The 17,133-nt window shown below is 38.2% G+C and overlaps 1 protein-coding gene across 10 annotated transcripts in view; it reads right to left on the bottom strand.

Annotated features, from left to right (window-relative positions):
- Positions 1-17,133, bottom strand: part of LMNTD1 (lamin tail domain containing 1) — a 440,038-nt gene that overhangs the window by 405,983 nt on the left and 16,922 nt on the right. For all 10 annotated transcript variants that reach the window (XM_079936801.1, XM_079936802.1, XM_079936803.1 and 7 more), the window contains one exon: positions 11,411-11,470. The gene's annotated coding sequence lies outside the window, so the exon portion shown is untranslated. The remainder of the gene's footprint in view (positions 1-11,410; positions 11,471-17,133) is intronic.

The following is a 17,133-nucleotide window of genomic DNA, read 5'->3' as shown; positions in this document are numbered from 1 at the left end:
GTGGCACAGCGGTTAAGAATCCACCTGCCAATGCAGGAGAGACAGGTTCAATCCCTTGTCCAGGAAGATCCCACATGCCGTGGAGCAACTAAGCCTGTGCGCCACAACTACTGAGCCTGCGCTCTAGGGCCCATGAGCCACAATTACTGAGCCTGCGTGCCACAACTACTGAAGCCCACACGCCTAGAGCCCGTGCTCTGCAGCAAGAGAAGCCACCGCAATGAGAAGCCCGCGCACCTCAACGAAGGGTAGCCCCTGCTCACTGCAACTAGAGAAAGCCTGCACGCAGCAACAAAGATCCAACACAGCCAAAAATAAGTAAATAAAGATAAATAAATATATAAATATATATATAAATTTAACTACTTCTTTATTGAAAGAGACTATACCTGAAAATTTTTTCAATTACTCTCAAATGAAGAGTATGTGATAGAATTTTAATATATCAGTACATGTGGAAAAACAGCTCAAACATATAGGATCTCATGTCTATATCCTCTCCATATAAAGTCTTCAGACAGACATCTCAGACAATGATGTACAAACAAACCAATTCATAAAACCAACTCCTCATAATCTGAGGAAAGTCATAATTGATCTCCATGGAAGCCAGACCCTATAAAGTATATTCTCTTTATGGCATCTGGAGCAAATCACCAACAAACAAGGGATATGTTTAAACAGGCAATTTTAAAAACTTGAGGATGTCACTTAATTTGATTACAGACAAAGCTGGGGCCTACCTTAGGTTGGCCCCCTCAGTGTTTCCTAACTCGTGATTCCCCTTTTAAGACGGCCTGAAAGAAGGAAAAATCGACCAGCCCTGATTAATAAGTTGTGTCTATATGCACAAATGAAAAGGGTAACTTCTGAGCTGAATTTTGTCTCTCTCTACTCAAAAAGCACAGGGTCCTTACTCATTTGTAAAAGTAATATTTATTTCTATTACTGTGTATTTATTAATATAAATACATCACCAACTGTATTTATAGAGTTTAAACCAGCATAGTTCAAATACTACGAAGGTGCCAGGTATTTCCATCAATACTTTTGTGGTCATTGATTTTTTTAAATCAGCAAATTAGTTTCTAATGCTGCTGAAGGTGACCAATATAATTTGCTTTTTTGTATTAATGCTATGACACTATCTGGTATCACAAACTGAAAGAGGATTGATTACACTATGTTAAAAGTTTTGGGATATAAGGTTTTTTTTTAATGTTTTATAATCACAAAATATGTCCCAGAGATAAAAATCAGATTCCATTTTATAATCAACGTGCCTTGGGACACTTGGCTGAACCAGAGAAAGGATAAGGCAAAGCAGAAGGAAAAAAGGAAACAAATGGAAGGCTAACATTGAGGTTTTATCTCTCAGGAAGGACAAAGACCAGTCCTATAATCAAAACTTGTGGTTATTTATTATCGACATGGCAGAGAGACTGAATTTAAAAAAATCTTTCCATCTGTCCACACTCTGTGTGCTGCTGCTCTGAGGAAAAATAAATATATCCTGGGTTGACACCAAGAATACTGGGTTTACTATTAGTAATGTTCTCGCTAAGGTGCCTCAATCAACCCTTCTGCAGTCTAAAAAAATATAAATATATCCTGGGTTGACACCAAGAATACCGGGTTTACCATTAGTAATGTTCTCACGAAGGTGCGTCAATCAACCCTTCTGCAGTCTAAAAAATGTAAATAAAAGTTAGATGACGGATTGTGAATTGATCAGGAGCTTTGATGTCATGTTTAGCATTTGGGTTTTTGTTTCGTTTTGTTTTGTTTTGTTTTGTTTGTTTGTTTGGGCCTGTTCTGCAACTCTTAACAGCTAGAATTCCATTTCAATCACAACAGGAACTAAAGAATTCTGAACACTACACAGCCTCAGTTTTTAAAATGAAGCCTGAAATATCACTTAGAACAATGGCTGGGGAAGAAAACAACCATAAAGTTTGTTTTGTTTGACAGTGACTGACAATGATATTATTGTCTACACATGTATGTCTGTAAATACTGCTGTGCACCATGCAGCTCTTTCCCCTGGAGTATAATCCAGCCCTGGAAATAGTAGATCAACCCGTCACCATGGATACCGAAAAATCTGGCCAAGTGACCTAAAATGTAGATTGTGAATAAAATTGTGTTGGTATCTGTTGCTGCGACTGATGTCAGTGCTCTGTCTTTCTCATTAGGAAGAGTAGCCCTGAAAAGGGGCCCAGTGTTCCCGGAGATCCCAATCCCCATGGGTTCTGCTCTCATCCTTTACCTGCCTTGGCTCCACAGGCTGTCCTGAGGTCCTGGACCCACAGGTTGTGCTGTTCATCCACACAGGAATCCAATGGTACCACTGCTAGTGCCAACTATTTGTCTCTGAGATACTCACATCTGGCCTCTGAAGATTTATTAGTTTCTTTATCTCAACCAAGTGTGAAAAATCTCTTTTACATTTGTTTTGGCTGAAACAAAATGCATGAGCCAGAAAACTAAGAGGAAAACAAGGAATTTAAAAACAAACTTCAATTCGAGTTCTTGTTCTACCTCTAACTCACTACAGACCTTAAGTAGTTACCTGACTTTTCATTATTCACTCAACCAACATGTGCTGAGGGCTTACTGCGCCAGATATGCTTAGGCAACAGGTATGCAAAGAAAAATGGGAAACAATTCTTGTTCTCAAGGAGCTCACAATGAAAAAGAGAAGACTGACACACACGCCAATGTTCACAATGCTGGGTGAGACAGATCATGATAGGAGGAAACAGAGGAGAAAGAGGGTCATCTCACCAGACTGGGAAGGTCACGATGGGCTTCCAGGAGGAGTAGAGTCTGAAATGAGGCCTGAAGGATGAGTGAGAGACGTTCAGTCCACAGGAGGAGGAGAGGAGAGGAGAGTGCAGAAGGAGGAAAAGGTGAAATGATAATGGACTTGGAAAGGAGAAAATGTTATCCTGGCACACTACTTGACCCAGCATGAAAAAGTGTCATAATAATATAAATGCCATTAGTTAGCTTTTAAAGGCAAACTGTAGATAAAAGTATTGTCGATGGTTTCAAAAACAGTTAATAACATTTCAGTGTTAACACTATTTAACCATGTAAAAGAAAATTATTACATTTACCTTATGACTTAGTTATTCCACTGCTGGGTATTTACCTGAGAGGACTGAAAATGTATGTCCTCACAGAGACTAAAATAAAGATGTTCTTAGCAGCTTTATTCATATTAGCCCAAACTGGAAACAACTCAAATGTCTATTAACAGTGCAATGAATAAACAAAGTGTGTATATTTATACAATGCAATATTTTTCAGCAGTTAAAAAAAATGCAGCAACATGGATGAATCTCACAGACATTATACTAAGAGAAAAGAAGCCAGACACACACACACACAAAATCCACTGTGACTTTATCTATGTAATTTCTAGAAGAGGAAAATCTATTCCATAATGGAAAAGGTCAGATAAACTGTTGCCTCTGGAAGGGGCAGAGGACTGACTAGGAAGGAGCGCAGGGGTCATTTCTCAGGTGATGAAAATGCTAGAGATGTGGGTTACACAGGTGTAGGTGCTGATTAAAACTCATTGAATTGCACAGGTAAGACATGTGGCTTTCACTGTATGTTTTTGATATAAAAAATGAGAACAAACACTAATTAGTAATTTTGCTTTTTTTCAGTGGTATAAATTAGCCATTCTGAGGCTACCTCCTGTATATTCCAGGCTTGAGCAAAATTCTAGGCTTCTGAAAATAATGGGAGCCAGGTTTTTTGTTGTTGAGGGATGGGATAACCAACACAGAAAGTAAGAGGACTCTGCTGTGCAATACGGCAGCTATTAGTCACATATGGCTCCTGAACCCTTGAAATGTGGCTAGACCAAACTGACGATGTGCTGTAAGCACCAAATATACACTAGCTTAGGAAGAACTTACTACAAGGGGAAAAAAAGTGCAACATCTCACTAATAACGTCTTATTTGATTATATGTTGAAATGGTAAAAATTAGGATACATTGTGTTAAATAAATACATTATTAAAATAGATTTAAATTGTTTCTTTACTCTTTTAAACATGGCAACTAGAAAGTTTATAATTACATATGTGGCTCACACTTGTACCCATTGCACAGTACTAAACTATAATGTAGCTTGTGCTGTTGGACTGGAATTGCAGCTATTATATTCCAATATGTGAACTCATAGTTTGATCTATCTATCTATCTATCTATCTATCTACTTACCTTTTTTCCTCTGAAAGGGCCTGGAAATAATGCCATACCAGTAGAAATGAGCACACTTAGCACTCAGGTATTGGTATCATTCTCTATTAAAACAAAATATAGCTGCTTGGAGAAATGGTTGATTTCAGGGCTGGGGCAGAGAAAGTACAAGATGAGCTTGGAACATCATACTTCACAAAAAAGTAAAGGATTTTTCAAAAAATAATGGGGTATGTAAAAATGACACAGAAGGATTACTGGGGCTTCCCCTAGCCAAATCTAGGCTAATTTGAGCATCAAAATAAATGACGATAGTAATGGATCATAACCTATTTAATAAAATAAGAATCCGTGAGTCCCTATCCAAATAAATAAATAAGTAAGAAGGGACAGTGCTTCCTTAGAGTAGAATATCAACTAATAAAGAAAAACAATCATGGAGACAGAAGATCATCAATGGATACTAAAACTAGTTGGGTAAAAGTTTTATGAGAAATAACGTTATTTACCTATTTTCAAAGTGTCTCCCCATATATTAATTTCAAAGAAAAAAAATATATATTTAGTTTAGAAGAATAATTTTTCAAAAAGACACATGCACCCCAATGTTCACTGCAGCACTATTTACAATAGCCAGGATGTGGGAGCAACCTAAATGCCCATCACCAGATGAATGGATAAAGAAGATGTGGTACATATATACAGTGGAGTATTACCCATAAAAAGGAACGAAGTTGGGTCATTTGTAGAGACATGGATGTCATACAGAGTGAAGTAAGTCAGAAAGAGAAAAACAAATATCATATATTAATGTGTATATGTGGAATCTAGAAAAATGGTACAGCTGAACAGCTTTGCAAGGCAGAAATAGAGACACAGATGTAGGGAACAAATGTATGGACACCAAGGGAGGGAAGTGGAGGGGGCGTGGTGGGATGATTGGGAGTTGGGATTGACATATATACAGTAATATGTATAAAACAGCTAACTAATAAGAACCTGCTATAAAAAATAAATAAATAAAATTCAAAAAAAAGAATAATTTTTGAACTTTACAATTGAAAGAATTATCAAGATAAACCCAGAATTAATTATACAATCTTTCTGCCTTTGAGTTTTTAAATATCACTGAGAGATTAAAACTATCCCCCAACCCCAAATCTGATGAAGGAAAATTAACCTTATCTAAGTGTGGTTTATGAATCACCCTTAGAATCATCTGAATTCTTTTTACAAAATCTTTATAAGATATAAGAGGCAGAAAGCCTTCAAGCCTTCACATCCCAAGGAACATGGCAGCAGTGGGTGCAATTAAAAATATTATTTACAAGGCTTCCCTGGTGGTGCAGTGGTTGAGAATCTGCCTGCCGATGCAGGGAACGCGGGTTCGTGCCCCGGTCTGGGAAGATCCCACATGCCGCGGAGAGGCTGGGCCCGTGAGCCATGGCCGCTGAGCCTGCGCATCCGGAGCCTGTGCTCCGCAACGGGAGAGGCCACAACAGTGAGAGGCCCACGTACCGCAAAAAAAAAAAAAAAAAAAATTATTTACAGAACTAATTAGCAAATTTAATCAGGAAACAAGTGAGAATAAGAATACATAAAATTACAATGTAATTTTTCATAGTTATACTTCTTATTGTTACTTTTTAAAATGATATAATTTTAAGTAGTGTCAGAAATCTTTTGTAAACCTTGCACTGACAGTTCTAAAAAATACTTCATGTAATTTTGAAAACAATAATGATTATAAAGTTAAAAAAATTTCATAGTGACAGGTCAAAAAATAGGAAACTACCTATAAAATTAGATATTCTATATATATATATACATTTTTTGGTCACACAGCATGGCTTGTGGGATCTTAGTTCCCCGACCAGGGATTGAACCTGAACCTGGGCCCCAGCAGTGAAAGCACAGAGCCCTAACCACTGGACTGCCAGGGAATTCCCCTGGATATTCTATTCTTAAACAGACTGTACAACAAAAAAGCCAAGTTTATTGCCCAGCTAAATAACTTTGATATTAAAAAAACAATAATGCCATTACCTACACATACACAATAGGCAGAACAATTTAAATCAAGTAACAAATAGGCACTAACTATGATATCTAGCCTCAAAATTAAAAATTCAATCGTATGTCAATAGCTGTATAAACACAAGAAGATCAAGTTGATTTATTTATTAATTTGTCTGTTTGATTATTTATAAGATAACCTCTTTGGGGTGTGGCCAAGATGGCAGAGTAGGAAGACTCTGAGCCCACCTCCTCCCATGGGCACACCAAAATTACAACTACTTACAGAATAAAAATCTATGAGAACGACCTGAAGATTAGCAGAAAAGATCTTCCACAATTGAAGACATAAAGAAGGAACCACACCAAGACAGATAGGAGTGGCAGAGATGCAGTATAGTCAGGACCAACACCCCCGGATCAGCGACCCTAAAGGGAAGAATATCACAACTGCAGAAGTCCTCCCCAAAGAGCGAAGGGTCCAAGCCCTACATCAGGCTCCCCAGTCCAGAGGTCATGCACAAAAAAGACGAGCCCCCAGAACATCTGGCTTTGAAGGCCATTAGGAAACAAAGACTCCACTTTTAAAGGGTGCAAAAGAGTTTCACATGCTCTGAGTATGAGCAAAGAGGCAGTAGTTTGAAAGTAGCCTGGGTTAGACCTACTTGCTTATCTTAGAGAGACTGCCAGAGAGGCAGGAGGTAACTGGGACTCCGCCTGAGAACAGAGACTCTGATGGCAGCCAATTTTGGAGCTCGATCTACCTTGATGACACCTGCACTGGCAAGCACCATTTTGGAATCCTCTCTCTGGCCTAATAGGTGCTGGAGCTTAAGCTGCCCACCAGTGGGTCCACAGCCACTGCAAGAGACAGAACCTCACAGCCAACTGAGCCAAAGGCAAACCCCAACTACCAGCACGCCCAAAGTAATCGACCCCACCACAACAAATAAACCCATGCAGCCCACATATGGGGCACCCCTAAAGCATATCATTATGGTGACCACAAGAAAGCATGCTGATGGGCCCCAAAGGACATCTCCTATATAAGGCCACTTCTCCAATATCAGAAGACATAACCACCTACCTAATACATAGAAATAAACACAAAGAATTAGACAAAATGAGGAGACAGAGGAATATGTTCCAAATGAAGGAACAAGACAAAAACCTCAGAAAAAGAATGAAGTGGAGATAAGCAATCTACCTGCTTGATTAATGATGGTCATGATTAAAGGTGCTCACCAAAGTTAGGAGAAGAATGGATGAACACAGTGAGAATTTCAACAAAAGAGTTAGAAAGCATAAAGCAGTACCAAACAGAGCTGAAGAATACAATAACTGAAATAAAAAATACACTAGCAGGAATCAACAGTAGATAGATGATACAGAGGAATGGGTCAACAAACAGGAAGACAGAGTAGTAGAAATCACCCAAGTTGAACAGGAAAAAAAAAGAATTTAAAAAAATGAACCCAGTTTAAGAGACCTCAGGGACAACCTCAACTATACTAACATTCACATTATAGGGGTCCAAAAAGGGGCAGAAAACTTACCTGAAGAAATAAGAGATGAAAACTTCCCTAACTTGGAAAGGAAACAGATATCCAGGTTCAAGAAGGACAGAGTCCCCAACAAGATGAATCCAAAGAGGTCCAAAGCAAGACATATTATAATTAAAATGACAAAAATTAAATATAGAGAATATTAAAATCAGCAAGGGAAAAGAAATTAGTTTCATACAAGCATACTCCCATAAGGCTATTAGCTGACTTTTCAGCAGAAACTGCAAGCCAGAGAGAGTGGTATGATACATTGAAAGGAAAATCCTAAAACCAAGAACATTTAACCTGGCATATTATTCAGATGTAAAAGACAAATAAAGAATTTTATACACAAGCAAAAGTTAAAAGAGTTCATCACTAAACTAGTCTTACATAAAATGTTTAAAGGGGCTCTTCTAAGCAGAAAAGGTTACAACTAGTTATGAAAGACAAAAGTCTCATTGGTAAAGGCAAATATACAGTACAGGTGATATATCAACCAAGTATAAAGCTAGTAGGAAGGTTAAAAGACAAAAATAGTAAACTTATCTATATCCACAATAACTAGTTAAGGGACACACAAAACCAAAAGATGTAAAATACAATGTCAAAAACATTAAACATGGAGGGTGGGTAAAAATATAGGGTTTTTAGAATGCATTCAAACTTAAGATATCAATTTAGAATAATCATATATAAGATATTCATCAAATAACAAGAAGAAAAGAACAATAACAAACTGAAAAAAATTCACAAAATGGCAATAAGCACATACCTATCAATAATTACTTTAGGGCTTCCCTGGTGGCGCAGTGGTTGAGAGTCCGCCTGCCAATGCAGGGGACACGGGTTCGTGCCCCGGTCTGGGAAGATCCCACACGCCATGGAGCGGCTAGGCCCGTGAGCCATGGCCACTGAGCCTGCGCGTCTGGAGCCTGTGCTCCACAACAGGAGAGGCCACAACAGTGAGAGGCCTGTGTACCACACACACACAAAAAAAATCCTCAACAAAATACTAGGAAAGTGAATTCAGCAGTACATTAAAATGATCATACACCATGATCAAGTGGGATTTATCCACAAATCAATATCCACAAATCAACCTATGTGATACACCACATTAACAAATAGAAGAATAAAAATCATATGATTATCTCAATAGATGAAGAAAAAGCTTTGGACAAAATTCAACATCAATTTTATGATAAAAACTCTCAACAATGTAGGCATACAAGGAACATACCTCAACATAACAGAGGTCATATATGACAAACCCACTGCCAACATCATACTCAATGACGAATAGCTGAAATCATTTCCTCTAAGATCAGGAATAAGACAAGGATGCCCACTCTCACTACTTTTACTCAACATAGTATTGGAAGTCCTAACCACAGCAATCAGACAAGAAAAAGCAATAAAAAGAATCCAAATTGGAAAGGAGGAAGTAAAACTGTCACTGTTTACAGATGACATGATACTATATATAGAAAATTCTAAAGATGGCACCCCAAAACTAGTAGAACTCATCAATAAATTCAGTAAAGTTGCAGGATACAAAATTAATATACAGAAATCTGTGGCATTTCTATACACTAATAATGAACTGTTGGAAAGAGAAATTAAGAAAACAATCTCATTTACAATTGCATCAAAAAGAATAAAATTCCTAGGAGTAAATCTAACCACTGAGGTAAAAGACTTGTACTCTGAAAACTATCAGACATTGATGAAAGAAACTGAAGAGGATACAAACAAATGGAAAGATACACTCTGCTCATGGATTGGAAGAATTAATATTGTTAAAGTGACTATACTACCCTATGTAATCTACAGACTCAGTGCAATCCCAATGGCATTTTTCACAGAACTAGAACAAACAATTCTAAAATTTGTGTGGAAACACAAAAGACCTCTAATAGCCAAAGCGACCTTGAGAAAGAACAATGCTGGAGGTATCACAAGCCCTGGTTTCAAACTACACTACAAAGTTACAATAATCAAAACAGTATGGTACTGGCAGAAAAACAGACACATAGATCAATGGAACAGAATAGAGACCCCAGAAAAAAACCAAAGTTCATATGGTCAATTAATCTACAACAAAGGAGGCAAAAATATACAACTGGGAAAAGACAGACTCTTAAATAAATGTTGTTGGGAAAACTGGACAGCTACATGCAAAAGCATCAAACTGGACTACTTTTTCACACCATATACAAAAATAAACTCAAGATGGATTAAAGACTTAAATGTAAGACCTGAAACCATAAAAGTCCTTTTAAAAAAAAACCCATAGTAAGTAATTTCTTTGACATTGGATTTAGCAATATATTTTTTTGATCTGTCTCCTCAGGCAAGCAAAACAAAAATAAAAAAATAAACAAATGGGACAATATCAAACTAAAAGCTTTCGCTTAGTGAAAGAAATTGCCAATAAAATGAAAAGGCAGCCTACTGAGTGTAAGAAGGTATTTGCAACTGATATATGTGATAATGGGTAATACCTGAAATACACAAAGAACCCATACAACTCAACATCAAACAAACCAGCAACCTGATTCAAAAATGGGCAGAGGACCTGAACAGCCATTTTTCCAAAGGAGGTATGCAAATGACCAACACACATATGAAAAGATGCTCAACAACTCAAATCATCAGGGAAATGCAAATCAAAACCACAATGAGATACCATCTCACACCTGTCAGAATGGCTATCACCCAAAAAAGACAACAAATAACAAGTGTTGGCGAAGATATGGTGGAAAAGGAACCCTGTGCACTGTAAATTGATGCAGCCACTATGGAAAACAGTTTGCAGTTTCCTCAACAAATTAAAAATAAAACTACCATATGATCCAGAAATTTCACTTCTGGGTATTTTCCCAAAGAAAACCAAAACACTAATTCCAAAAGATATATGAACCCCAATGTCCATTGCAGCATCATTTAAAATAGCCAAGATATGGAAGCAACCTAAGTGTCCATGGATGGATGAATGGATAAAGAAGATGTGCTACACACACACACACACACACACACACACACACACACACACACACACACAATGGAATATTACTCAGCCATTAAAAATGAAATCTTGCCATTTGTGACAACATGGATGACTCTAGAGGGCATTTTGCTAAGTGAAATAAATCAGACAGGAAAAGAAAAATACTGTCTGATCTCACTTATATGTGGACTCTAAAAAACAAAACAAACAAACAAAGCAAAATGAAAACAGACCCATAGATACAGAGAACAGATGGACGGTTGCTAGAGCAGAGGCAGGTGGAGGGCTGGGTGAAACAGGTGAAGGGAATTAACAGTATAAATCTCTAGTTACAAAATGAATAACCCACAGGGATATAATATACAGCATAAGGAATATGATCAATAATATTGTAGTAACTTTGAATGGGGACAGATGGTACTTGACTTACCGTGGTGTTCATTTTGTAATATATATGCAAATGTCAAATTACAATGTAGTATACCTGAAACTAACACAATATTTTACATCAACTATATTTAAATTTTTAAAAGGATAACTTCTTTTCAAAAGATTTTAGTTGCTTACAACAGAGGGCCTGCAGAATCTGTATCAAAATGAAATACAAAAACTTACCATGTTAGACCTGTGGCAGGTTCGGACATGAAGAGGAAGCTGCTTGCTTTCCAGAGTTCTCTGAAAAAGCAAAAGAATGCCCATGATATCTAGTAGTTGACTCCAAGGGAGCTTAAAAAGACAAAAGGAAACTTCTTTATGAAAGAGTTAAGTGCTATCATCAGGAATGCGGGTAGGAGTGCAGGAATAAAATTTGAATAAATAAATAAATGGCAAGAAAAACTGGCAGAGACTATGCATCTTTGAACTTCAAATTAACATTTGTCATAAGCTTCAAAAGAGTCCTAAACTCTTCACTGTCCAAAACCTCCTGGCCGTCACTAAAACACCTCATGAGGCCGGTGAAGTAATATATTTCACAGGTTCTGAAACACTTAGAAGACCAAGAAAGAACAAACCATCCTGATCTTTAGGTAAATATGGCATCATCTGCAAGTAGAACATAATCAGATTTATTTGATGGTCAAACCCTTCAGAGCTGCAAATAATTTACTGTGTTTTATTAAATTTATTTTCTTCATATTTTGAAAAGAAGAAAATAGTACACTGGCGTGTGTGTGTGTTCGTGCTTCTGTGTCTATGTGGAAAATAGCAAGGTTGGCTAATGGAAGAAGAGCATAAAAGACTTTTTTGCAAAATCAACTGAAGGTGTCTACAGTGACTACTTTAAAAGTATGATCATCTTTAAAAAAATTTTTTTAACAGTTTAAAACATTATGAAAGAGAAAGAAAATTCAGACCAAGGGAAAAAGAGATAATGTAAGCATGCCAACTCTGAGAATTGTCGGAGTTGCCATGGTTATTTCAAATCTGCTTTGAGCTTCCTAGCAGCCAGGACAATGGGCTCACTGAATTACAAAGCTTTGTTACTGGAATAAGAAAATATTCTAGTTCCTCAGAAAAAGAAAGGCTTTCCTTGATTTTAAATTCCAAAGGTATCTCTCATGTGAAGAAAAAGAATACGGTATAATATAGTATATACTATCTTCAATTGGATTTTTATTGCTAACATCAAATGATTGTTTAAAGCACTGCTGCTTAGTGAAGGCATTTCTGGGAGGTTTAAGGAATCCCCACTAAACATACAGCCCTCCCATGCTCTAGAAATATCACTGTAGTACCACTTCATGGTACACCTAAGTGAATATATTTTTCCACTTGATTGTATCCTGTCATATAAACATAATCAATAGAATCAACTGTCACAAAATTCATTGATTAGGTTTTTAGATGAACACAGGAACTAAGGCTCTGAAAGTTGGAAAGGATTTCAGAGAGCTCTTGGTCCAATAATAAATTATAGCAGCTAATGTCACAAAAGGCATCTCTGACAATCAGTATAGGAATTTGGCATGCAGGCTGTCATGGACAGTTGGATCACTCTCTCACAAGCCCATCTATCTACTCCACTGCTGTAGACAGTTGTTTTATTATGTTATGCTGAAAACTACTGGACTGTAATTTCCACCCGCTTTTTTTTTTTTTTTTTGCGGTACACGGGCCTCTCACTGTTGTGGCCTCTCCCGTTGCGGAGCACAGGCTCCAGATGCGCAGGCTCAGCGGCCATGGCTCACGGGCCCAGCCGGTCCGTGGCATGTGGGATCTTCCCGGACCGGGGCACGAACCCGTGTCCCCTGCATCGGCAGGCGGACTCTCAACCACTGCGCCACCAGGGAAGCCCTCCACCCGCTTTTAAAGTCTGTCCTCCAGATCAACTGAGCAGCTCTCAAGTATAAAAAGACATTTTTGCTTTACCACTTCCGTCTTACCTTCCCTAAGCTAAACATCTTCAGTTTATGCTATTCGTCCATTTAAAATGATGCTGATTACTTTAAAAGTCATACAACACTTTAAATTTTTTTCAGTGCTTTGTATACATGACCTCATTTTTACCCTTACATCTATGAATGCTCTACAACAGGTATTTTAATCATGAGAACACTAACTGGTCCCTAGATCATACCACTGATTTATGGCAGAATGTAGACTAGAAGCTTGGCCTCTTCATTTTCTTCCTATCTCTGTGTTTAAACGATCAGTTTACTACACTGAACACTCATTAACCGCAGTGAATATTCAAGAGAAGAAAGTCTGAAGACATTTTACTCATGTTAAGAAAATAATCAGGAAGACTCATTTATGGTAACTAATACTTGTAAATTTACAATTTTTCCAAGTGTTAAGAATTTTATATAGGTGTTTGGAACTTCTGAAAGAGATATTTTTAAAGTTTTTCTCTCGTTTTTAGCTAAAATTTTGACGAAACTACAGGTCTGAGTTCAGGTTCATGTTTAGGTTTGAGTTCAGGTTTAAGTTTGCTGATTATCCCAACCATAAAATAATAAAACTAATATAAACCCTCTGGTTTGCCAAATAAAAATAGAATTCTTTGAGTAATAAAAATGTGTGAAGGTTCTAGGATTTTATGTACTTCAGTCAGTTCAGATACCATTCTCCTGCTGTTATTTTTTCCTATATTCATTTTCATCCACTCAATTATTGAGTTCCTGGGCATCTTCTGCTTTCTCTTTTGTGTTCCTAGCAAGAATTATCGGAATTCAAACATTTTCCCTTAAACAGCAACAACAAAAATCCACTGAACACATAAAACTTCACCTGTTGGGGTAAAATCCTCAAGGGCCCTAGAACTATATATACGGTACTCAAAGACACAGAAGCAGCAGTCGTTAATGGTCTGTAATTAAAATCTCAGCTTTAAAATGTGCCTCCAGGGGCATTTCAACAAAGTCCAACTTAAAGAACTTTCACTGTGCCAAGGAGGTGCGCTACTAAGCACGAGCACATTGGAAAGTCAAGTGGTGAGAGCCCACCCTCATCCACTGTAGGAGGCCGTGTGCATCACTGCGGGAACTCCCGGAGCGCAAGCTGACACGGCAGCGACAGGGCAGAAGGAGAACTGAAGAGGCTCTGCACTTCTACGGACATGGAGCACAAACCTCTGATGATGTGATGAATTGAGACTAATAGCAGGTTGAACTACTGGAAATATTAGTCTGATTGCACATTGTTTAAGTAGAATGAGCCTGCTCTTCAGTGTCTTTTTTCCTTTCCAAATGTGTCCAAATGTCAATTTGAGCCATTTTCCTAAGGAACAAACTAAATGGCCATCAGAATATAGAAAACGAAAACGAGTCAAAATGGCCACAGAGAGAAGCAGACTCGGAAGCCACGTGTGAAATTTAGATCAACCAGCCTCTGCTCGGGATACTGACCCAGCCACCAGCCAGGCCCACTTCCAGTGTTTAGTCTTGCAGGCAATCCCCTGTCATTGGGCACCAGTAATTCAAGTTACCATGCTACCAAAATACGGCATTGGTTCCTTCATCCTGCATCTGCCTGGGATTCTTTACTACTCCCCAATCTTGGTCGTGCTTTCTTTCTAGAAGTGACAAAACCATATATATTTGGCTGCGCAGTGTGGCACACGGGATCTTAGTTCCCTAACCAGGGATCAAACCCGTGCCCTCTGCAGTGGAAGCGCCACAGCCTTAACCACCAGACTGCCAGGGAAGTCCCAACAGAATCGTTGAAACGGAGCAGGCTTTAGAGGGAAATAGTCTGCTTTTATGCTAGGTTCGCCTACTTACAGGGAAAGGATGTTTATTCCAGGCTCCTGATGTTTTTCCTTGCATCTAGAGAGACCTCAGCTCATGTAACATTCCCAACCTCTTTACTCTTTCACCACTCTGCCTCAGAGAATGAAAAGCAAATTATGTGAATGGTAACTTTGAGAAGAGTAAATAGGGCTTGCTAAGCTCAGCCCCTGCCGTGCTCTCCTTCCTTGAGGAATGGCCACAGTAATGCCCATATTCATGTCTTATCTTCCATGTTGGAAATTTTCCAAGGGGAGGGCCCCACAGGAGGAGACATGTCCACCTGGCCTGGCCCGATAGACCGGTCTGTTTCTGACCAGCAGCACTGGGAAGCCCACAGCTGCTGCACTCCTAAGCCACATCATCTCTCCCAGCCTGAATCAGTAATAAGTATGGTACTCTGATCTCCATCTTGCTCCTTGTCTATCTCTTAAGTGGCTTGTAGCTCAGGACCATGTTTTAACTGTGTTGACCTTGCAAAGCTATTTTACTACAGTCATCATTATCCACTCACATTTGTCAAGTTTTTGAACATCTTTTTCCTCTTCTGGATGTTATTTTACCTACCTGGCAGGAATGTGAATGTAAAGTGCCTAGCACAGGGCTTGGCCTTCAATTAAAGTTTACCTTCCTTTGCTTTTTTTAATTTTAATTTAGTCATCACCTGTTGTCTTGATTCCTTCTTCCCTTTAATTTCCTCCAATAAATTGGCTTCTTCTGTCTTGCATCATTGTCTTCCACACTTTCTTATTTCTTCTTTCTGTCTCTAGGCACTGCCCTAAATCAACCTAAATTTAGTTCTTAAAGTGTGGTCCCAGAACCAGTAGCGTCAGCATCTTTTGGGAATTTGGTGGAAAGGAAACTCTCAGGCCCTATCCCAGATCTGCTGAATCAGAAACTGTTGGTGGGGGGCTACCAATTTGTATTTTTACAAGCCCTCCAGGTAATTCTGATGCATGGTCAAGGCTCAGAAGCTGAGGCCAACGTCATTCAGTTTCTGCTCAGTTCCATGATTTGTCTCTGCCCACATACTTTTCTTTTTGTGCCTTACTCTCTTTGTGATTACCAACCATTTTGTTTGGTATCATTATCCATTGTTTCATACCTGAAAGCCCTGATACCCTCCCTCTCCATCCAGAAAGGGGGGGAAAAGGGTGACCATTTGGCCCTCAAATGATTTAAAATTAGGATCTATGGTCTCTTTTATACAGATTTTTTTTGTCCACCGCAAATTATTATACCTAACTTATTGAAAATTTAGGCAACTCAGTTTGTTTTAATTTAGTTTACCAAGTTTTCATTTTCGAAGCCACTGTATAACATAAACCCACTCACAAATCTGCAAGCCTTTGCTCTGTGTTTTGTTTTTAATGGGTAAATAGAAAATCTCCTACCACAGGAAACTACAGGTAGCACTGAAAAAAACTGGTTTTCACAGCACTGGTTTCCGAACAACTTGAAAAGCATCAAGCAACTCAATTATCCTAAAATTGTCATCCAATTTGCTTCTCTGTGGGAAAGCTAGTATTCTTATGTCATGAAGACCAAGAAATTATTTGCTTTCTGGAATATGTGAATATTTTCCTTCCTACCACTGCTGAATCTCTGAAAGAATATCTAGGGGCAGCAAGGATGGGATGGGCATTGGGACGAGGGGCAAGGGGAGAAGAGGTAAATGGGAGCTGAGAAAAAAAAAAAGATGCTTTTCATTTCAAATGAGCCCCCAAATGTCACTACTTAATTTGATGAATAAGTTTTAAAATTATCCTTTAGTAAATTTTAGCTAAGTCTAGGTACTTCAAATAATTGAATGGTTCAGGTACTTATTAACTTTCCTCCTTCCATTCCTCAAATATTGATGCAAATTAATTTTCAATCAACAAAATTTATAGACATGCATGAGTCTATAATAAATTAGTGTTCATGTGCAACATTTTGGGGAAATGTCATTCTTTCTCATGCCATTCATTAGGACGCATTTTGAGGGGAAGCAAGTCAACCACTTATGTTGTAATGAAAAGCATTTAGTATTTATTAGTGTGTAGGAGTCTTGTTCTCAAAGGAGCATTTCACAGCTATTATTCATTCAATCTCAGTTTCCCTGGGAGG

The sequence above is a fragment of the Stenella coeruleoalba genome (genome assembly GCF_951394435.1).
Source record: "Stenella coeruleoalba genome assembly, chromosome: 11".
NCBI classification, from domain to species: Eukaryota; Metazoa; Chordata; class Mammalia; order Artiodactyla; family Delphinidae; genus Stenella; species Stenella coeruleoalba.
This window is presented reverse-complemented; position numbering and strand designations above follow the sequence as displayed.